This window comes from Paramormyrops kingsleyae, chromosome 4, assembly GCF_048594095.1.
Source record: "Paramormyrops kingsleyae isolate MSU_618 chromosome 4, PKINGS_0.4, whole genome shotgun sequence".
Lineage (NCBI taxonomy): Eukaryota > Metazoa > Chordata > Actinopteri > Osteoglossiformes > Mormyridae > Paramormyrops > Paramormyrops kingsleyae.
The window spans coordinates 17,192,174-17,212,760 of record NC_132800.1 but is presented as its reverse complement, the minus strand read 5'-3'; the positions used below and the strand labels follow the sequence as shown (position 1 = coordinate 17,212,760).

Sequence of the window (20,587 nt, the reverse complement as noted above, 5' to 3'; positions counted from 1 at the left end):
GTCCTTCCAGTACTGCATTTTAGGTCAATTTGATGGTGTCATTCAACGACTGAGTCGTTTTTGAAGCTATCTCATGTGCAGACGGTGAAAAGTGGCGTTTAGTGGACTTTGTGTTTAGGAGACGGAATGCAGTATTGGACAGGAGGACGGACTTGGTTCTGGGTAGGTCCTGGAAGGTTGCTCGCCTGAGAGGGACATGTGGGAAATGCATGGGGGACAGACTGTCTGCTAGAAGTGGGAGAAGTTTACTGAACCTTCAAAACTGTAAAATTGTCTGATTATTTAGCTGATGCATTTGTTGTGAGGTTCATAATTGCCTGTTTTGAATGGAGTCAGCGACCTGTTGATTTCATTATTTTTCTTCACATATTTAAAGTATGCTTTTCATCTCTTGCAGTAGCCTGATGTACGAACATGTCCCTCTGCTTATCTTCACGCTTCTTTCAAACATCTGCCTGTTTGATTAAAAACTTACTAAAAATATGCTGAGTTCTCCTTAGGATGAAGATAAAAACTGAATACTCTCTTTGGGGGGGGTCTCTATATGTCAGTTTGATGCTTACTTGCTTGACAGGTCCTTCAGAGTTCCTGGTCATCGTCAATCTTGTTGAGAATATGAGTTTTGCTTAGATGATCACTTTAGATTTTTTTTTTTGAGGATGCTGTGAGATCCACACCTGTCCATCTGTCCAAAAGTTGTAGTTTTCAACCCCAATCATATCTGGGTCTTACCTAGATGAATTGAAATTAAGCAATTGAAATGAAATACTTATTGATAAAAGCTGCTATGCCATTGATGGGACAACTGTTAGTCTTTAATGTGTCATACAACAAGTTAGACTGGACTGAATCTGAATTGGACTAGACTGAGTCTGGACCAGATTGCCCTGCGACTGGCTTGGCTTGAGTCTGGACTGAAATGAATGTGGACTAGTCTGCATCTGAAATGGACTGAAATGAATCTGGACTGGAATAAGTCTGGATTGGTCTGTGTTAAGACAGGATTGTGTCTGGACTGGCTTGGCTTGAGTCTGGACTGAAATGAATGTGGACTGTTCTGCATCTGAAATGGACTGAAATGAATCTGGACTGGAATAAGTCTGGATTGGTCTGTGTTAGGACAGGACTGAGTCTGGACTGGACTGAGTTTGGAAAGTCTGGAGTAGTTGGCAGAGGTTGAGGTCACATTGTGGGCTTTCACACTTTCCCTCTAACCCAAGGGTCGCCCGGCAGCCGGGTCACGCTGTTTATTTTTGCTCGGAACGTCACTCCAGCCGCCATGGTGTGCATCACTCTCGAGGAAATGTCTGAGTTACGTTGGGAAGAGAAGCACACTCTACCCACCATTAGGAGACCGGCTCTCCTGTGAAGTCTCACGGTGGCCGTGATCCATGGAGGGTCACATCCAGTGAGTGCCAGGGAATGTCGGGGTGTGTCAACTGTGCAAGTTTGGGAAGATGTCTCCAGTCACGGGAATTCACAGGCGGCGGGAATTCAGCGGAACTGGAGCGGCGTCAGACCTGCGTTCCAGAGGACGGGAGTCACAGGTTGATGGCATCCTCCTGCTTTGTGGTTATTTCCAGATGCCTGCTCAGAATCACAGGAGTATCACGTCGATTATAAACGCCTCTCAGCGGACTTGAGGAGTGCCGTTCCCCATCCCTTCTGGCCCGCCCTTGGCGTGAGATTTTTCGGTCTTCTTCCTGTTTTTTTTTTTTCGGAAAACGAGGGATTGCTTTTTTTTCCATCTCCTACCTTTTGACGGATACTTCCCGGAGTCACAGTGTGTTCATACAAAAGTTTGCTGTCGTGGAAACGGGGACGGCGTGAGAGAGGAGTGTTTCTGAGTTTTTTTTTTTTTTGTTATTTTTGGTGTCTGTTCAAACCATGGGTACTTGTGACTTATTAGACGTTGTTTTGCTTTTAAGAGCTGAGTTTTTTTCCTTTCAGAAAAATATTTGGATGTGTACCTTTTAGGAGTACAAGCTCAGGACTGGTGGGGGGGGGTGTGGAGAAGATGGATGCCAGTTATCTATTTTTTTTTTATTTTATCTTTTTAAAATGTATCTGTTTTTCATGTGAATTATACCTGAGCACAGACACTAGGGGGCGATGTAGAGTGAGTGCTTTAAGAGGCGGGGGTACCGGTGACCCTGGAGGTGTGAGGTGACAGTGCACTTTTCCGTTTGCCAGGCATGTAGGTCATATGGTGAGCTCTCAGCCAATGGCATGGCATGTAAGATATAACTTCTGTGATCCAGCTCACCAATGGATGGCCCCATTAAGCACAGCTGAAGCATTCGCTTGCAGTGGAGGGTGAAGAGAAGCCATAGCTTGCATCTAAGGGAAATCTCTGCCACTTACGACGTTATGGGGGGGGAATGTGTGGTGATGGATGATCGCAGTTAAAGCTGTTTCCTTCCCCTTGTTCATTCATCCATCGATAATAACTTAAGCCATTAAATTTCACAGCCGCCTGTGATTTCTGTACATAATAAGGTTTTCATGCACACTTTCTGCAAAACCTCAATGTATAATTGAAACGGTATTTTTTATTTTTTTTTTTTTACTTTCCTTCCCTGAAATGTTCTTCTCCATCGCTGTTGTCGTCACAGATCTTCAGACTGTGCCGTCTTTGCGTTATTTTTTCTTCTTAAGGTCTGCGATTGCGCCAGCATGTAGCTGATAGATGACTTTAAGATGGAGCTGAGAACGAAACACCACCTAAGCCTTCCAAGATAAACAGCCCCGCGTTTATAAAAACGCTTAAGCAAGCTGAAGGAGGCCTTTTGCAGGCTAGATATGCCTCCCGGAGACGACAGACCCTTCTAGCCTGAGCTCTGCTATTGTGCGGAGATCAGCGTTCCAGTCGATACGAGTGTGGAAATATACAGCGTTAATCTATGCTGTGCATTTTGGTCTAGGGTGCTAGCTATTTCTGTTTTCCTGTCTTTTTTGATTATTTGTTTTGTTTCACCTCTATGTTTGTTTGGGGGAAACTGCAAGACAGAATCTTCCCCTCCCCCCATGGTCCCATCTTGGGAGTGGGCTTGGGGCAGTTTCTTGCTGGATGCCTTGAAGTTGGGTTAAGCTCATTTGATCATTCCGCAGTCCCACACAAACACCCCCACACATGCACAAGCATGTTTTCAGTCATCGTTCAGCTCATTAAATGAGTGCTGGCTGGGAAATAGACCCCCCCCGCATAGACGTTTGGGGGTATGGCAGGGGGGTGCCCAGCTACCTGGGGGGAGACTCAGAGTTATTTTGCCTCAGCTGTGTACTGTAGGAGTGTTCTGTTTCATTTCACTCCCAGTAAGTGATGATGTCATTCCTGAGACTCATGACCACCAAACTCACCTCTTTTCTTGTTTGTTTTTCCCCCAGCCAGACCAGCCCATTTATTTCTGTGGTTGCGTTTGGGTTGTGCCGGTACCGTCCGGGCCTGGACCTGGTTCTCCCCCTAAAATGGGAGAAATTCCCTCAATAGGCCTTTTGGTTTGCAGTTCCTGTTATCACATGGTTCTCCTGGTCACCCTTTGCAGAGACACTCTTGAGGTCCTCGCTTTTGGAAACGGCTGTCACCTCATTGACGCGTTCCCCAAAAGGACGGCCGTGCGCCTCTCCGCCCAACCGAGGAAATCGCCCAGTGGCTTCTGGGGACAGGCAGTCAGGGGCCTGAGGCGGATGTGTAGCTTATGCTAAGATGTTAGGTCCCAGTCGCCCCCTGGGACCGATCTTTATGTGTTTTATTTCTTTATTTTACTACGGCCCATGAGCTTGGGGGGCCGGTGGGTGGGGGGGAATATGTCCTGTGATGTCTGGGGAGGTGCTGACCTGATTACTTTATCTCTGTGAGGTTGAAACTTCAATGAGATGTCTGCTGTCTGTCGTCTAGTCCTCAGTGTTGTCATTTTCGTTTGCGCATCTCAGACTATATTAGCGCAGATGCTTGTGGCAGCTACCACACTAACCAAGCAATATGGCATCAAGGCTGAGGAAATATTTACATTTCGCACACTTCGTGTATCAGTTCACCCTGCATAATGTGCATTTCTTCATATTAGCATTTTTTATTAAGGAAAAAATGAATGAGGATATCAGTATCGTTAGCTAAATGAGTGCGCTTAGCACGTTTCTCTGCCGGAAGAGTGTTTCGTCGACGATGTGAGTCGTCCTGTGTTAAGAGCAGCGAGCGACAACACAGTGCATTGATATGGTTCATAGCATCATTAAGATGAGTCCCGTCTGTGGATATTGATTCAGATAATCAGCAGCTACCGGAGGTGTTGAGTCCATGTCTGTTACCTGTCCCCAGAGGGGCCTTGATTAACACCTGCTTGACCCCCACCGTGGCCCCCGCCAATCTCACGGAGGAATGTGGAGGGATAGACACTGACCTGAGACACAACTGTTTTTGCTACCCTCTACCTCAATAGGCACTTTGTGCTGTTTTTGCTACCCTCTACCTCAAAAGGCACTTTGTGCTGTTTTTGCTACCCTCTACCTCAATAGGCACTTTGTGCTGTTTTTGCTACCCTCTACCTCAAAAGGCACTTTGTGCTGTTTTTGCTACCCTCTACCTCAAAAGGCACTTTGTGCTGTTTTTGCTACCCTCTACCTTCGAAAGGCACTTTGTGTCTTATTTTTTTGTGTCTGATTTTTTTTATCCTTGTACCGATCAATGGATTATTTTTGGAAGGCAGACATTGTTCTGGTGTAAGCTGTCTGTCTGTAATATGAACGGATTTGTGTTTTTTTTTTGTGGGAGGGGGGGAGGGGGGTAGCTTCTTTTGTTTTGATCGTCTGTGCAGCTCTGCCTCTCCCGGATGGATTAGCTGTCCTCCCCCTGGCGTGATCTGGGATTTGGGTCCATCTGTCTGACTCTTCAAGCCTCAGTTCTGGGCATGCTGGCTCCCAACGGGCCCCCCGTGGGCTGTGGGTTCACGCTGACTCACTGCACCCCCTACTGGATCAGGGAAGACCCCATGGGAGAAGTCGTTCTTTTTTCTTATTGGCTATCATGAGCTTGGCTACGAAACATTAACCTTATTGGCTGAAATGCATTTTTGTGGTTACCGAGAGTTCATGCTGAGCTGCGGGAGCAGCGGTCAGTCTACCTTGCACCACTCCCATGATGCACTGCACCACATTCTGGTTTTTTGACGATGCGCCATGACACCTACGGGTTGTGAACTGAAACTGCACCTGCCAAAAATGAACAAGAGGATCAGAGACACGGTGTCCAGAACCTACGCTGCTGTAGCTCTGTTCGTGTCCACCTTCAGAATGAGACTGCTACTGTCAGCTATGTGTAATTACATGCTTTCAGAAAGCGTTGGCTGGGACTCCTCACGATATCCACAAAATCTTCACATTGAATTTCTGTATAACTCTACTGGGGATTTCTTTTCCCGCCTTTTTTTTTTGGCCTTTTCGGGCTGGATCTTCATCTCAGGTATTGTTTTTCTCCTGTACTGAGACGGCCTGGCTGGACTCACCCTGGAATGTTCCTGGAGGGGGGGGGGGGGTTCCCTTAAGCTATCTAAGACCTGACACCCTCAAGTAAGACGCATTCTTTATGGTGCCCCAAGTGACCTGTGTGCCGCTTGAGGGAGAACCACCAACAGCATCCATCTCCTCTAGCCCCTTGGTGCCAGGAAGCCCACCTAGATACCTACATGCCTTTGTATTTGTGGGGGCGCTGTTGTATGTTTTTCACAGAGACCTTGCTTTGGGTTTTATTTATTTTTTGATTGGCAACATTATGTCAATATTTAGACAGATGCGGAGAGGATTAAATCTCCCAAGGGTAGTGACAGGGAGCTAATTAACAGGGTGGGGGGGGGGGGGTGTTGTTTTATAAGGGGTGCTGATGGCTTTCTGAGAATTTTGTATGGGGACGAGTCACTGAAATGTCTAAACGGGGAGCAGGATTGAGGGGTTTCACTGGGAGGACCCCTGGCGCCCCCTACAGACTGGGTGAGGAAAAGCAGCTGATGCTGGTTGCTGATTTATATCTGTGCAGCTGGTTTCCGAAGGGGCCCGTCAGGAAAATCCTGCTTTATTAACCTCCTGACCGGCTGTGATCCGACTTAGCCAAGGATTAAAGGACGACAAACGCATCCCGCTTAGCTGAGATGCTCAGAATCCCTAAAGCGGGAATTCCCTTATTTTATTTTTATTATTTATCGCTTGCTGTTAATTGTCACTTTGCCAGATACTAAAGAGATGAGCATCTTTGTGGGGTGCATACAAGTACTGTAAACACCCCGCTCTACCTTTTTCCTTATGGTGAAATAAAATGATTGTGTAGGGGATGGTGTGTAGCTCTGGGTTTGGATGCTGTGCTTGTGATTGTAAGGCTGCCTGTTCAGCTCTGGGGGCCAGTGCTTCAGTTGGGCCCTTGAGCGAGGCCCTTAACTCCCAGTGGCCCCAGGGGTGTGGGAAATTGACTGACCCCATACTGTAACCCACAAGACTGTCCTGCAATGTCTGCGTGTCTCATGGTGAGCAAATCGGGACAGGAGAAAAGACTATTTCTCCCCAGAAATGACTATGAAGTGTCACTATTCCATTGTATTGTTATGTTGTTCTGTAACCAAAGAGAGTTCAAAATGGCTCCACATTGATACACTGACTTGTTCTTCAATTGTCTTACTGTTCGCTTTATGTGGATATTTTGATTCTTTTTCCTAAACCCACCTTTCGGATTTACTTTTCTCTTCCTTAATTATTATGAGATTAGCGATTAGCAATTACCGATTTCTGGAAATAACCAGCTTTTAAATGACATTTTGTTTTTTCAGTGGATGCTTTAATCCAAAGAGCAGGGTCAGTCAGTCCCTGGAGCAACTGAGGTTAAGAGCCTTGCTCAAGATCCCAAGGAGGAAATTCTGGGATGCAATAATGAAATCACTCCGTCAACCTTGGGGTTTGAACCAATAACCTTCCGATTACAGACACAGCAGCCTAACCTGCAGGGCCATAGACCGCCCTCCACTCTGTCGGTCTGCGTGTGACGGTGCTGTTGGCTCCACCTTCTGGGTTAGTCTGTCTTATGCTTTATCTCCTCCTCTCTGTTTATGGGTCCATTTCGCACATAGCCGGATGGTTGCTGGCTCACACCCCCCCCGCCCCCCACGACGTGATGATCTGGCTCTAGTCCGTCTCTGAGAAGTGCCCCCTGTTTGCGGGTGAGTCCTTCTCAGAAACATGGGAAGCATATTTACCCGTAGACGAGCCAGCTTTCATTAATACTGCATGTGTTTATTTGTTTGCTGGGGGGGGCGTCCTGCTTCCACACTGCCGGAAATGCTCTCCTGGCTGCTTTCAGCTGGACAATCGATGCCTGTGTGGGATGTCTGTGAAGACGCTTTAACCTCACCGTCTTTATTTATGTGGAAGCTTATGTCCTTTTTGGTGGGAGCCTTTTTGTCTGTTATTTCCGTTATTTAATAACTCATAATCATCAGCCACATTTCTTTGCTTGTAATACTAATTTGGTGAGCGATTTATAATGGTTATTTGTGGTCAGGGTGTGATTCTGGGATTTTTTTTTTTAAGGTGGGGCGCTGCAAGAGGGGCCATAATTCACACAGAAGAACCAACCTTATTGTTAGCCAATGGTCTATTTTTGAAGTTGTGAGTAACAGGGGAATGAAGACTCCGGGGGCCAATCAGGAGGGTCAGTCAGCTTTCACAGTGCACCTGTGCCCCCCCCGAACATACACCCCTGTGTGTGTTTTAAACAAAATAGTCACACACACCTGAGTGACGCCATCTGAGCATTTTAATGTAACTAAAATGCATGCAGGTGCCCCCAGTGTGTTTTTGATTTAACTGGTTGGAGTTTGAGGTGCTGCATCGTACTTCACATGAGCCAGTTCTGTGTAGCTCGTCCTCATTGTTGTTGAAGGACCTTCCTGGGGACCTGACCTCAGCAGTGTCACTCTAAATCTAACCAAACAGGTCGCGACATTCAATTAGAGTCTTAAATCTTTAACGAATTTAAGTGTCGTCTGAGGATTTGGTTCCCAGTGACATCAGCGCACACGCAAGAATAATCCCGTCCAATCCCGTCCTGGCCTTCACACCCAGCAAGACCTTGGATTCAGGGTTGAACAAGGCTGTTGACCCTTGAGATGCGGAACCTTTTTCCATTCTACAGTATTCAGGAAGTTTAAACAATCAGGAGCCTATTGTTGGACCTTAAAGCAGGTGCTGATTCTGCGAGTTAAGCTATGTGTTTATTTTCTGTCGCGCCCTCATCTGACCTGGAGGATGTCATGCATCATGTAGATGTTTGTTTCTGAGTTTTTAGCCTTTTAAAAAATCAAGTAGATATCATTGTGTTTTAATCTTTCTCCTGGGGTTCAAACCTACACCCTTCTGGACATGAACACAAGTCCCAAACACACTGCTTTACACGCTGCCTTGCTTGCATACGTTTGTTCAGACCAGATGTGGTTATGCTGCGTAAGTCTCCATTTTAAGCCGTTGAATCGCATCCCTTTGTGGTCTCCTGCACCCCCGAATACGGTGATGTCAGCGAACGATTATGCCGGAATCTCACACGGGGCAGGTAGGCGACAGCTTCAGGGGTCGGCACCCGTTCCATGGAACCACACCATGTGTACGGTCGTCCTGTGCTTTGTCCTTCACCAGATCTGGAAGTGCGTGGTCAGCGCCACACCGTCCTTCGACACCAGAGCACGTGAGGGTGTTCATTCCAGTCTAATTTTTAATTCCTTTATTTTACGTCTGAGCAGCTGAACTCAGGAATTCAAGCAGCCCGTAACTGGTAAACTGAACAGCATTTATCTGATGTTTTTGGGAAAAGAATAGTTTTTTGGGGAGGATATTTTGTTTTCTTGGTGAAGTTCTTGAAGTTCTTCAGTTCTTGTAGCCTGCAGAGATAAACAATAAACAAGAAAAATTGCTTCGATTTTAGAGCAGGGTAAGGTCGCTCCTCGAGATTCGTTGGTGTTTAGAGCAGGGTAAGGTCGCTCCTCGAGATTCGTTGGTGTTTAGAGCAGGGTAAGCTCGAGATTCAGGAGCCTCGTGCTTGTTCGCCCGCGCGTCACATGATTTGGATTCCCGGGATGCTTTCTGGTGGGGGTGGGGGTGGGGGGGGGGGGTGATTCGGGTGTCCGACTGTGTGCCCCCGCGCTCAAGAATCCTGGGTGTGTTTGATCATGACGTCTTCGCGTCTATCTTGGCAGAGAGACGACCCCGTTAACATTCAGTCTAATTCTGGAGTCCATAATGGTTCTTTAAGACCCCCCCCCCCCCCCACTGAGGCTGCGGTGCACATGACCCGTCTGCGGTTCTCGGCTCCCTGAGGGGCCGGGCAGCCCAAAGCCCCCTGCTGAGTGTAGTCGAGAGGCGGGGGGGGGGGGGGGGCGTTTCAGCCCCTGTCTGAATGGGGCAAAGGAGTGTTTCTCATTTTCCTAAACAATAGCAGCATTGTTGGAGGGGCTCAGCTGATGCGGGTCCACATTTGGTTGGAATTACTGCCACGGTGGAGACAGGAGGGCAGCAGAGAATCCTGCCCGCCCCCCCCCTCCCCGCACACCTCCCGGGGGGCTTACAGTATCGCTCCCTGATGGGATCCCCTCGGACACCCCGCATTAATGTATCCCTGGAGACCACTCTGCCCTGTTTCCCATACCACCACCGGGGATCCGAGTACGAAACCCCCCCCCCCCCTCGTAACGTGTGGGACAGATCCAGGCTGGAAATCCGAAGTGTGACAGGTAGAGATGGGTTGGGCCACCGGACGGGGGGGATTAAGCCGTCGATGGCCGCCGGTGACTCGTCTCTGCTCTGATTGGCTGGAACTAAGGACGCCGTCGCTTTAAAAGACGACTGAAACAAAAGGCAGCCGAGTCACTCTCAGAACAGCCAGCCGGCTCACGTCTGAGAAGGAGCTCGCTTATTAAAATTTAATTCTGTCGATACTCGGCTTCGCTTTTATCCTGCCCGACCCGAATGCCCCTCCTCCTCCCCCCTACCTGGCGAGAGGCCATGATGAGATTAGCCCTCAGCCACAGAGTGGGGGTGGCGTCTGAGCCCCACTGGGCATGTGCAGAGCACTGCAGGTGCCCCCTCGTGTCCGACCCCCTCCGTTACATCGCAGGTCTGCAGAGATGTCACGACAGGTCGGGCTGCGGTTTTTAGCACACGTACAGTAATATACGGTATTGAGATCTTCGGTGTGACGTTGATGCCAGATAATCCGGATCGGAATCAGCCTTCTACTTCTGGCTACGTTAAAATTGCCGGCTGAGCGCAGGCAGGCGTGGTCGCCCTCGTTTGCCAGCTTGACGTCAGGCTGGGTTATCTGGGGGAGGAAAGTGCTACCTGCCTCGCCGTCTCTGCCGTCTTGACGTTAGTGACGGATTATGCTGGCCTTATTTTTCCAGTTGCGTTTACAGTCCTGTAATCTGCCTGGACCTGTCGCTGGACTCCAGCTGCTGCTGTTTAATCTGCTCCTTTCATTGTGGGACTTTCTGTAGAAATTGTTATTTAGTCCCCCCCCCCCCCCCCTCCCCCACACAATTACGCAAACTTTCTGTGTGTCTGGATATTATTTTTTAATATATGGAAGCAGGAAAAGGGCATATCGGGGCTGACGTGTGGCTCAGTAGGTTGGGATCCTGTATGTGTGGACAGAAGGTCCAGTTCAAATCCCCTGGTTGATGGAGTGATTTCACTGCTGCGTTCTTCACCCCATTTGATCCATGTGTGTGTCTGACCTTGCTTTTTCAAAAAAAGTATGTTGCCGGAGGAAAGTTTTTGGTAAATCAAAGTATTTAGCAAGCTATAATATATCTAATTCTAGGCAGAATAAGTGTGAGTGTTTCATTTGAGTTTTCAGGTTGACAGTGAAACATTCTTAATGGGTGTGACTTTGACTTTGTTCCTCATAATTAGCCAAAAACGACTGTCCCTGGACAGTTTCATTCAGGCGCTAAAAACCTCTCGAGAATCCAAAGTACTGACTAAATATGGGCCGCGGTGATTCTGTTACGGCTCCTTAATCGCTTTAGACAATGTACAGGGAGACATGTTGAAAAGGCCTCAAGTTAATGGGCTAATTTCCCACTGGTTAAAGTGGGTGGTGTTTAACTCAGTGGGTTAGGCTGCTGTGTCAGTGATCAGAAGGTTGTAGGTTCAAATCCCACTGTCAGCTTAGTCATGTCATTGTTGGGTCCCTGAGCAAGGCCCTGAGTTCATGTGAATGTGAAGGTACAGGGAGGCATCTTGAGAAGTCCTCAAATCAATGTCCTTGCTCACCACAGTCTAAAGGCTGGGTTAGGGCACTCTGTCTGTGATCAGATGGTTGTAGGTTCAAATCCAAGGGTCAGCATGGGCTTTTGAATAAGGCCCTTAGTCCTAATCGCTCCAGAGACTGGATGACTCTGCTTTCTCCAAAGCAAACTGCTAAATAAATGTTTTTTTAGAATGCTTTGTCTCTAGGTGACTTAGATAGCAGCGTTCTTAAGACGATGGGGTGGTTTGAGACTACAGTCACACTGCTGGTGAACCCTGTCCAAAATTACAAACATAAATAGCCGGGACAGCCCCTCGTTCCTCCCCTAGATCTTTCCGGCAGCTTCTTTCCATCCCGCCACACACCTCTCTGCCTCTCCAGTCTTGATCCTTACAGGCCAAGCACAGCAATCCGCTGCTCTCATGACCCACGCCTACTCCGCTAATAGCAGAGTGAATTGAATTGTCGATTAGCTACACTAACTGTGGTTCCTGGGGGTTTGGCCTCTGAGTCTGTGATTGGAAGGATGTTGGTTTGAGTCCCATTTGCACAAAAATGTTCCGGGAGCGTTGGGTAAATGGCTGACCCTGCCCTCAGACCCCAGCTTCAGTCTCACCTGTATACTGTAGGTGTGTCTCAGAGCAGAGCATGATGGGATATGTGTGTCTCAGAGCAGAGCATGATGGGATATGTGTGTCTCAGAGCAGAGCATGATGGGATATGTGTGTCTCAGAGCAGAGCATGATAGGTACACATAAAGAATTCCTACATACAAATAAAGCATCATTATATCTAAAAAACACAAACATATTAACTCCTATAGATGCAAACTCACCTTCCCTCTGTCTTTGAGTCCTGACACACGGGACAGATCTTATATTATTACTGAGAACAGCACGAAGGGCGGTTCTCAAAGCATTTCAGCCGAATCGTTCATCGTTTCCCAGCTACACCCGGCATGTTTGTTTAGTTTGGTGTCTCTGATACGAAATAAATTTATAATAAGGCTACGAAGATCGATTGGAGCAAAACGATATTCCATGAGGTAACGGAAATAAAGCTCGTGTTTCCATCGCAAGCTGCAAATGAAACGGTGATCCAAGCCCCGAGTTTCGATCGGGTCTTTGCCTCGAACACATTTAATACTGCAGCCTTTAAAAGGATGGGGCTGTCATTCCAATAAACGGACTGTAACGTCATACAAATACGTTGTCATCATCTGTTTAGACTATGTTTGTTTGTTTTTGTTTGTTTGTATAGTTTCTGTACGGTTCTGTACGGATTCAGGATCTGTAGCTCTGAGTTCTAGCTAGCTGGGAGGGTGGTTCTCGACCTCTGTCACGGTCACCTTTGTCTTCTGGTCACCCATCACAATGGCACGTCCAAGGTGACGCGCACAGGCAGCACATGTGGCAAGCTCGCCGCTCGTTAGTCGCTCGTTAATAACTCATTAGCCACTCGTTAAGCATGCATGAATTGCTCGTTAGATATAAGTACTCGTTAAACTCTCCTTAAGCAGGTATGTCAGAGGCACATGGGTCGTTGCTCCCTCCACGGTGGTGCGCGGTCAGTAATATCCAGGCCAGGTGCTCCCCCTGGTGACAGACGTGGGTAGGGTGGCCCACACACGCATGTTCACATGTTCGCTCTGCCGGGGACTAGGCTCTCTGGTAGCTGTTAGTACTACTGTGTTGGATAAAAATCTTTTTTAGGAGAGAAGGCAGTTGCCGTTTCCGTTTGTTACATCATTTTTTGGTCCTTACGGTGCGCACCGGAAGCAGCTTGGAGCTGAACACACGCCTGCTGGTGTAGCTGGGTGTTTAGCTGCAGAGATTCCTCTCGAATTGCCCTGTGATGTGACAGCAGGTCTCTGGGGGGTCTTTTCCTCGCTATGCTGACTGTGCCGAAGCTCAGGGACCCTCCAGAAAGCACAAAAGGATCGGTACCAGGTCCTCACACAGTCCTACACGTCTCTGTCCTCTCTTGATTTCTCTTGCGTGCTCAGCGACTCGCATGATAATGAGGCTTGTTCCCACACTAAAACTAGCATCGACATCTTTCAGTCAAGTACAGATGTTTTTTGTTTCGTTGCATCGATGGAAATTGCCAGAATAATGCACTACTGTTTGCTCTGAAACGGATCAGAGATGTTATTTTGCTTTAAAGTCAAAGATGCATGACTTATTTGTTAAGTTATCATCCATGCATCCATCTATCTCTATTACCGCTTATCCAGTACAGGTTTTGGAGTGTATCCCAGAATGCACAGGGCACAAAGCAGGAGGACACCCTGTACGGGATGTTAGTCCATCACAGGGAAAACACTCACGTCACAACTCAGGTGCTGAAGATAATTTCGAGAAGTGGTATTTTCCATGGCAGTGACACTCACATGCTGCACATTTTCAGTGATGCCAGATCTTCTTCACAGTGGGATTTTTGGACTGTGGGAAGGAGCTAGAGTGCTAATGAACATTGGGAGGATCTGAACCTCAGAAAGGGGATTCAAACCCTCAATCTGTCCCTCTGAGGGTGTATAACCCTCTTCCCCGCTGCTTTGATCTGTCCACATCGGCAATAGCCTCTAAACACCCAGCTGGCTCATCCGTTCCAGGTCGAGACCTGGTGCCCTTTTGTTCCCCCATGTGGCCAAAATGTGCGCTTCTGCCAGATGAGCAGCAGATTCAGGCTCACCCTCTGTCACCGGCCATATTCGGCCACGCTGACAGGTTCAGAGTCGTGTATAGCTCACCGGTTTAGGGCTCTGAGCCCGTATCCAGAAGGTTGTGGGTTGAAATCCTACGGCAGGAAGATTTATTCCACCGCCAGATCTTTGCATAAGACTCTTGATCTTGCCACTTGCTGGCACCTGTGTATGGATGTGTGTCTGTCTCTCTGGTGGATGAGGTATGTGCAGACGACCCTATGTCCCCCCAGGGGTGAATAAAGTACCCCTGTTTTGTAACCGAAGCCTCTGTACCACTCATGCGAGATTATGGCTTCATTTCTCAGACTGGACCTTTATGGATGACTCTGTATTAAAGATTCATGGCAGAAAATAACTTGTTATCTTTCTGCTGAAGGGGCGAGTCCTCCGGATGATTTATAGGGGGGTCCCCTGTCGTTAGCGCGGCTGTTAACACTGTTGTTAGCACTATCTTTAGCGCACCTGATGGCGCAGTGCTCGGGGAACACCCCTGTCAGGGGAAATGATTCGTCCGGTTTCTAAAATCGCGGCACCTTGCTCCACGGCTGCTGGACACAGAGTTCCGTTCATGTGGCCAGAAGCCACTGGCCATGCGGCTCGGTACACGCCAGAAATCGACGTTAGGATCTGAAACATGACATAAACTTCGGCAGCCAGTAGTGAGAGCGATGGTTCCCAGACCATGTGGATAGACGGGGTTGCTGGTATCAATTAGCCAATATTGACCTAAACCCACGTTATTGGTTCAGAGACATTTGGGCCCAATGTGACACATCATAGACCCCCTCGGTCAGAAAAGCACCTATAGAGTATGTTGTGGGACTTCCAGGCGGGCTGAAATACAACCAATCAGGAGGCCTCAGTTTCCATAAGCACCACCCCTTCTTCTGTGGTTGGAGGTCAGTAAAAAGTGCAGACCTTCCTTCCAGAAGTGCTTGTGTCATCTTGAAGACCAGCCAGCCTCCCCACAGTGTCTGGATGCTTATATAACATTTATTTAGGAAACACTGTTACCTAAAGGGAATTTTTATCAAAGCTTTTTTTTTTTTTGAGAGAACAGTGCCAGCCGGTGCCATGGGATTTGAACTGGTGACATTCTGATCACAGGCCCAGCATCCTAACCTGCTGAACCACACGCCATCCCCTGTAGCAGATGCATGGCTCATGGTTTTATACTGTAATTCCTTCTGTTTATTAGTGTTACGCTGTGGTGATGATCATAATCCTAAACATAAGGATGCTAACAAAGACAGGTGTAGCTCCACACATGGGATGGGAATCGAACCCGCCATCAGGGAGGTGTGGGGCAAAAGGGCTGGGCGATGAAATGCCGTGCAGGATGGAAATCGAACCCGCCATCAGGGAGGTGTGGGGCAAAAGGGCTGGGCGATGAAATGTCGTGCAGGATGGGAATCGAACCCGCCATCAGGGAGGTGTGGGGCAAAAGGGCTGTGCGATGAAATGCCGTGCAGGATGGGAATCGAACCCGCCATCAGGGAGGTGTGGGGCAAAAGGGCTGGGCGATGAAATGCCGTGCAGGATGGGAATCGAACCCGCCATCAGGGAGGTGTGGGGCAAAAGGGCTGGGCGATGAAATGCCGTGCAGGATGGGAATCGAACCCGCCATCAGGGAGGTGTGGGGCAAAAGGGCTGGGCGATGAAATGCCGTGCAGGATGGGAATCGAACCCGCCATCAGGGAGGTGTGGGGCAAAAGGGCTGGGCGATGAAATGCCGTGCAGGATGGGAATCGAACCCGCCATCAGGGAGGTGTGGGGCAAAAGGGCTGGGCGATGAAATGCCGTGCAGGATGGGAATCGAACCCGCCATCAGGGAGGTGTGGGGCAAAAGGGCTGGGCGATGAAATGCCATGCAGGATGGGAATCGAACCCGCCATCAGGGAGGTGTGGGGCAAAAGGGCTGGGCGATGAAATGCCGTGCAGGATGGGAATCGAACCCGCCATCAGGGAGGTGTGGGGCAAAAGGGCTGTGCGATGAAATGCCGTGCAGGATGGGAATCGAACCCGCCATCAGGGAGGTGTGGGGCAAAAGGGCTGGGCGATGAAATGCCGTGCAGGATGGGAATCGAACCCGCCATCAGGGAGGTGTGGGGCAAAAGGGCTGGGCGATGAAATGCCGTGCAGGATGGGAATCGAACCCGCCATCAGGGAGGTGTGGGGCAAAAGGGCTGGGCGATGAAATGCCGTGCAGGATGGGAATCGAACCCGCCATCAGGGAGGTGTGGGGCAAAAGGGCTGGGCGATGAAATGCCGTGCAGGATGGGAATCGAACCCGCCATCAGGGAGGTGTGGGGCAAAAGGGCTGGGCGATGAAATGCCGTGCAGGATGGGAATCGAACCCGCCATCAAGGAGGTGTGAGGCAAAAGGGCTCTCCAATGAAATGCTGGCCTTTATTGTTTGCCGTGGCGTGTCAGGAGCAGTGCAGTGGCCCAGTGGGTATCCTGTGCCTCCAGTGATGGATTTCAGTCTCACCCTGACCCTGTACTCCTCTGCAGGTATTGCCCCCACTGAGAACCTGAGGACTACGGAGGAGACCAGCGAGCCAGAGAGGGGCCAGTCTGGACACTAGAAGACCTGAGGCTGCTGCAGGTTAGTGCTTGGCTCCATCCCTCAGCCCCCGGGCCCCCACCACAAAGCTGTTAGCCTGGGTGCTGTTCGCTAAGCTAAAATGTGGCCACCATTAGCCGTGATGCTAGAAGAAACCTGACGTTAGCTGCTTGCTAACCAGTGTGTAGCATCCAGCGTCCCATCAAAAAACCCCCAGCATCGCAGTGGCTCGATGCTCAGGAGCGCCCTCTATCTCCTAGTTGGTTCATCACGGTTGATATCACACTTTTCAAACAGTTCACCAGATGAAGGGATCTGATGAAGGATCTTGGCCCTTTGTGACGGATCCTGAGAGCGGTGGGTCTGTTGTTTCTGGGGCACCATTCAAAAAGTCATGTTGGGCCCCCCCGACCCCCCTCAGATGTTTCAAAAACTAAATCAATAGCTAGTGAGTAGAGTCAGGAGATCATAGCTAGCAGGTTAGCAGAACATGCTGCTTCAGCATCTCCTAAATAAGGAACAAGTTTTTTTTTTTTTTTTGATAGTAATGGTCTGTTTGTGGCCCAACGCAGGGGCCCCACACCTCGGGGGCCCCACACAAATGTGATATCTTTTAAGTGGTGCTCGCCATAGTGGTCAGAAGTGCTGAAAGGGTAAATGGGAGTGAGAGCCTGGCTCTTCAGGTCCCCCCCGGGACGAGCCGCAGGGCCTTGCATGGTGATACAGGAAACAGAGTTATCACTGGGGCAGGAAATGGCATTATCGCGGGTCGGGGGAGATTCCTGCTGCGTCTCCCCTCGCGATTAACGGAACGTGCGGACGATGCTCTCTCACGTAGCACAAACCAGCCCCATGGTGTCTGATTGGATGGAGACCCATTAAGGGCTGCATGTGTTATTATGGGGTGTTTTCACGTAGCGGCCGCTAATCGCTAACATCCTTTCCTGCATCTGTTAGGGTCGGGCGGGTGGAGGTAAGCACAAAATCGCAGGTCCTTTGAGGCGGACAGAATGGACGTGTCCTTCGCTACCATGGCAGTTTCTGATAGGTCAGCCCCCTCCAACCCCCAGTGACAAACAAGGCAGGATGAAGCCAGGGATTGTACTGCTGGGGTGTATAAATGGGTGGAGCCACAGGAGCACTGGCCCTAGCTGAAAGCTGATTGGCCCCCCAGTGCCCCCTCTCTTGTTCTTCACCTATTCAAAGCATATGATTGGCTAATGGTAAGGTTGGCAGTTCTGTATGAATTACGACACTCTTATTCCATACACCTTGAATAATTTCTAAAATGACCCCTACCATATCAAAAAGAGCTCACTGTTTATCGTGTGAGGTTATCTCCTCGTCAGCGGTGAAGGTGATCAGTTAGCGGAATAATGTTCTTTCAAAACTGATCTCTTATAGGGGATTGTGGGAAAACCTCACTGAACTAATGGTTAAGCTTTTAAACAGTTTTTAAGGATTTGACTGAAAAATGCTGTGGAATTGTACGTGCAGATAATAAGACTGGCAGCGTCATAATGGTGCTATTGGATAAAAATGTGTTTTTATGGGATGGCAGTGGGGGGGGAAAAAATCCAGATTTTCAGTAATATCCATTAATGACAAAGGCATCCTCCATCTGTCACATCTGGCCTTGCAGGTGGGGGAAATCGGGGCTGGGGGGGGCGCGTTAGTTAATGTGACGGCCTGGATTTAGGTTGTTCAAACAATCCTGTTAGCAATGGCTGTCAGATGATTCCTACCCTGCCTGGTCACATGACTGCTCAGCAGGGGGTGGGGGGTCTTTTTGAAGGAGATTGGTGGACTGGGTGGAGTAGGGGGGGCGTGCTGGGTGTTTTGAAAGAGCTGAAATGAGGCAGGCTTCTCCGGTTGTGTCTTCAGAGGGGTCAGAGGCTGCGGGACGTTTGGAGACTGGATCCATGCTGGGTATGTATGGGTGCATGGGCTGCAGACAGGGGCTTTAGAACCTTCTGTTGTGGCAGGGGGCAAAGGAGCGGGGGGGGGATTTAATCATCGTTGATGCCCGGGGAGACAAGAGTCTGGCATGCTTCCGAAAGCGAGTAGGTCAGTCTAGCCGTCCGCGGTGGTTTTAAAGTAGAAGGGCGCATTGTTAAAGGGGCCGGTCGACATGGTGACCATCTCTGCAGTGTCCCGAACCCCGCGGGTCGCTTTCGGGAGTGCTCACCTCGCCAAAAAGCAGCACGGTCACTGCCGGCTGCCCTCATTCTTTCCGGAACCCTCCGCACCGGCCCACCCCCGCTGAGAATTCCGTCAGGACAGGGCGCCGTCGTCTGTTGGGACGTTCGCCTCGGCCGACACGTTTGCCGTCGTGTCCGCTCTGCTAAATTGCGTTAAAATAGCCTCAATTCGTAACGGTTTCATTCAGTGATGGGAAAATGAGAGAGAGATGGCCATTGTCCTTTATGTAACCACACTCCAGTGATGGCCGCCTCGGCTCCGAATCGTGGAAAACTGGGTCACCGTGTCTGACCCGCTTTTCGCGGCATGGATCCCTGAGAAGCCCACGGCGGGAATGTCGGCCCTTGTCTGAGGAATACCCGCTTTTCTGTGCCATCCGGCCCGAGCGCGTAGTGATGTTTAGGTCTCTGCATGCACATTCTCGTGGTCTGTCAGGCGTGAGGCGGATAGCTGCTAATATGCTGCCCCCCCCCCCCCCCGGCCCCCCACCCCATGACCACGTGTGCTAATATCTCTGACTGTAATTTAATCCTCAGACAAGTCAACTTGTATAAAAGGTAGACAAGATCCTACACACCTCCATTTTTCAGTCAAGGATTCAAAAGCTTTATTTCTATTTATTCAAGGACAGTGAAATACTTGCTTGCGTACCTCCCTGTAAACTTAACAACACATAACAATAAAGAACAATAAATTACAAATAACGATATTGCCCAATAACATGATATACACACAATATATACAACATACAGATCCTCCTCGCTTTAGGTTGATCAGACTTAGGATATATCGGCTTTATGATGATATGATAGCGATGCACATTCAGTAGTCGTGGGACTTTGAATTTTGATCTGTTCCCGGGTCCTTTGCGATATGCCATACGATACTTCCTGCTTATGCTAGGCGATGGTAGCATCCACCCAACCACGCTCCCAGTCCCGATCACAAGTGTAAACATCTCATACAGTGTTTAATGACGTATTGTACTGCGTTTTCTTTTCTTTGTTTAGCCAGATTTTCCCAAACCCACTGTGTCTTCTCAATGCGACTGTGCCATGGCAAATTCATGTTCGAATTAACGATATTTTCAGCTTATGTTGGGTTCTTCAAAACATAACCCCATAATAAGTCGAGCAGCATTTGTGTATGCAATATACAGTTCGTATACTTTACTCTTTCCAGTTTCATAGATAGATGTTATAGATGTTGGCTGTTTTCCCTCTGTAATAATAACCTTTCACTGCCCTTTCAGACAGACGTTGGCTGCTGCAGGAGGTCAGTCTGAATTGCCAATAGCTCCCAATCGTGGTTTTTGGACGGCGTCTTAACAGAGGAGGGGATGCAGTATGGTGGTCTGTTAGACTAATTAAGATCCCTCTGTTTACCTTTGTAAGTCCCACTGCTTATGTTCGGGAGGAAGGTATCAATTATATGCTTTATCTAATCTGTGATCTGTCATGTCACATTAACACAAGCAACGTTTTCCCTCAAATAGACTTTGTGCGGCTGCCAGAGCCAGAGGAGGAACTCTGATTTACAGTAGATACTTTTTACAGAAAGTGTTCTTAACAGTTGCTTTTGCATTTTATTTTTATTTAGTTGACAGTTGTGTCCAAAGTGAACCACAAGTGAGGCAACATTATAGACATACGGCTGTCAAGCAGTTGACTGGGCATAAGTGCAGCTAGGCTGAGCTGCCAGTGAATGTCTAGGTACAAGCGTAAGCAGTACTGGAGCAAGAGATAAACAGTGTCTTCCAAACAAGGCAAGAACCTAATAAGACAACTATTCAAGTCAGCAGAAGGTGCGGCATTAACCTAACTGCAGTGAAAAC

At 48.8% G+C, this 20,587-nt stretch overlaps 1 protein-coding gene across 2 annotated transcripts in view; it reads left to right on the top strand.

Annotated features, from left to right (window-relative positions):
• LOC111847241 (protein FAM110B) overlaps nt 1-20,587 on the top strand; it is a 33,703-nt gene that overhangs the window by 1,944 nt on the left and 11,172 nt on the right. Inside the window, exons 1-2 of one of the 2 annotated variants that reach the window (XM_023818255.2) lie at nt 7,008-7,196; nt 16,500-16,593. The gene's annotated coding sequence lies outside the window, so the exon portion shown is untranslated. Of the gene's footprint in view, nt 1-7,007; nt 7,197-16,499; nt 16,594-20,587 lie in introns of those variants that run through there. The other variant, XM_023818254.2, reaches the window with a different exon arrangement.